General features: G+C 41.7%; 1 pseudogene; it reads left to right on the top strand.

Moving 5' to 3' along the window:
* The first annotated feature begins 446 nt into the window (after window positions 1-446).
* Ncor1-ps1 (nuclear receptor co-repressor 1, pseudogene 1) lies at window positions 447-1435 on the top strand (annotated as a pseudogene).
* Window positions 1436-2414: the final 979 nt, after the last annotated feature.

The raw sequence follows: 2414 nt of genomic DNA, 5'->3' as shown, positions 1-2414 counted from the left end.
TTATTCATTCTTCGTATTAGCTATATATATCTAGAAGATAGATTTTATTCTTACCGGCATTGAGAAAAAGGAGCTTCAAAAGTCAAAGTGAAATCTAAATTATCAACCAATTTCAAAAGTCAGCAGGACCCTGACACTAACCTACACAAAGATAATACAAAAAAAGCGCAAAATTTCTGTCAACATCCTAATGAACACAGATGTAAATGACTGCATTAGATCTGTGGTAAGTTAGAGCCAGGAGATGGTTCTGTAGGGAAAGCACTTGCTTCACAATCCCAAAAAAATATCTGGGTTCGAATCCCCAGAACCCATGTAAATGCAAGTAAGGTAGGTCCATGTATGTATATGCATACACCAAATAAGTAAAACATTAAAATAAATCCCTTTTCAGAGTTGAACCAAGAGAAATGAAAAGAAGAAAATGAGAGTGGGGCTGAGGTAAGATGGCGGCTAAGGTGGCAAAACTGGTGGCTGGAGTGAGCCAGCAACCAGCTTGCCTGCCCCAAGCTCAGGCCTTGGGGTGCGCCTGCTCTCAAGCTACTCCATCTCCCTGTTACTTCCTAGAAGCATGGTTGTTTGTTGGAGTTGATCTCACAGTCCAGTGAGGACGTCTTTACTGTTAACGTCAAGTTCAGGTTACCCTCCCCACCTTTCAGCCCAGAGCAAAGTTGTTAGCCGTCACATTCTGGCCGGTATACCTTTCCCGATACCCCGCACACCTTTCCCGGTACCCCGCACCAGCAGGTAATCACAGTTCCTCTTCTGTCACTCTCCTCACATTGAAGTTAGTCAGGCATCACAGTTTTACAACAGCAGCTTCGAAGACGACCTTCCTTGCTTTCAGAATGTCACCCAGGTTCTGACAGGCCTCAAGAAAGAAGAACTGGATATGAACAATTACACTCAGGACCCTCACCGGTGGATCACGATTCCTTGGAGTCCAAGTGTCCATGCCTGGAGCCAGTTCCTGATGCCCACTGCCATCGTGTTAGTGCTGCGGTTTTACCTTTAGTTCACACGCTGCCAGAAGGGTCAAGGTCGTCTGCAGATGCAGCATTTGGAGGCAAACATGAAGTTCCATCCTCTCCTTTGGCTGGGCAACCATGTGGAGATGATCAAAACGCTTCGCCTTCAAAGCTTTCAAAGGAAGAGTTAATACAGAGTATGGATGGGATAGACGAAGAGATTGCAAGAGTAGAGCAATAGGTCCTTACATTGAAAAAGAAACAAGTAAGTGTGGCACTCCCTGGTTAACATAGTCCGTGTTCTAGAAGATGCTATGAGAAGCCTTTCATGTGCCTTAAGTTCTGTTTACTCTTCACTGCTGGTCGTTTCTTTAGTTTCGTTCCTTCATTTCTCCTGCTCTCCTATACTGTACAGTATTATAAGATACGATGATACTGTATTGCACTCCTCAACCTTCCTAACACTGTCACCTTTTAATACAATCCTTCATGTCGTGGTAACCCCCAACTATAACATCATTTGTTTTTGCTACTTCATAACTGTAATTTTGCTATTGTAGTGAACCATAGTGCAAATATCTGTGTTTTCCCTTGGTCTTATGTGATCCCCGGGTCCTGCGAAGAGCTCGTTCACCTCCCAAAGTGGTTGTGAATCGCAGGTTGAGAAGCACTGCTGTATGGTGTTTTTGCGTGTAGTAGATGGTATTAAGGCTGCTAAAAATGGTAATTTTATATTTCCACTGGCAGCACGGTTTCTTATCAGTCTGTGCACATCCTTGTCTTTACCTGATAGGCTTTTTTAAAAATCATTTGGATACAAAATAGTTTTTATGTTATGACTTACTATATTCCTTATGTACATACAGGTAGTCTCATTTTATTTTCCTACAGTTAAAATTTTCTCGCACGTCATTTCATTCTTTTCGGTAGTTTTATTTGAGGAGGTAGTTGCACTTTGTTTTGTTTTTGAGGTAAGTGCTCATTGAATATGTCGCCTAGGCTGACACTAAACTTAAGAGATTCAGATGATTCCCCCACCACACTTCCTGAGTAGCTAGTACTGTAGATTCATTCTATCAAAACTGAACCAGTGAAGCACCTTTTAAAATTGAAATGTAATTCACAACACAGTATTCATTCTTTCAAACTGTGCACTTAAATGCTTGTAATATATTAACAAACAAAGGGAAAGAAGAAAATGAATTTCCGATTTGGAGCAAAGGAGACAGGAGGACTTTGGTCACTCATCTCATTCTCAGGTCCAGAAATAATAATGCAGGACACCATATTATGTCCTTAAGGGGAAACCACTGTCTATATGAAAGAGAAATTATCAGCTAAGATGTACCGGAAAGGCAGTAATGTTCAGGACAGGAAACCAGCTTGTGTGCCTCCCTCACATACAGCCTTGTGATAACCCATGCCTTCTGTTTAAACTGAGTTTCA

The sequence above is a fragment of the Rattus norvegicus genome, chromosome 16 (assembly GCF_036323735.1).
Source record: "Rattus norvegicus strain BN/NHsdMcwi chromosome 16, GRCr8, whole genome shotgun sequence".
NCBI classification, from domain to species: Eukaryota; Metazoa; Chordata; class Mammalia; order Rodentia; family Muridae; genus Rattus; species Rattus norvegicus.
The sequence above is the reverse complement of the archived record's forward strand: the minus strand, read 5'-3'. Positions and strand labels throughout refer to the sequence as shown.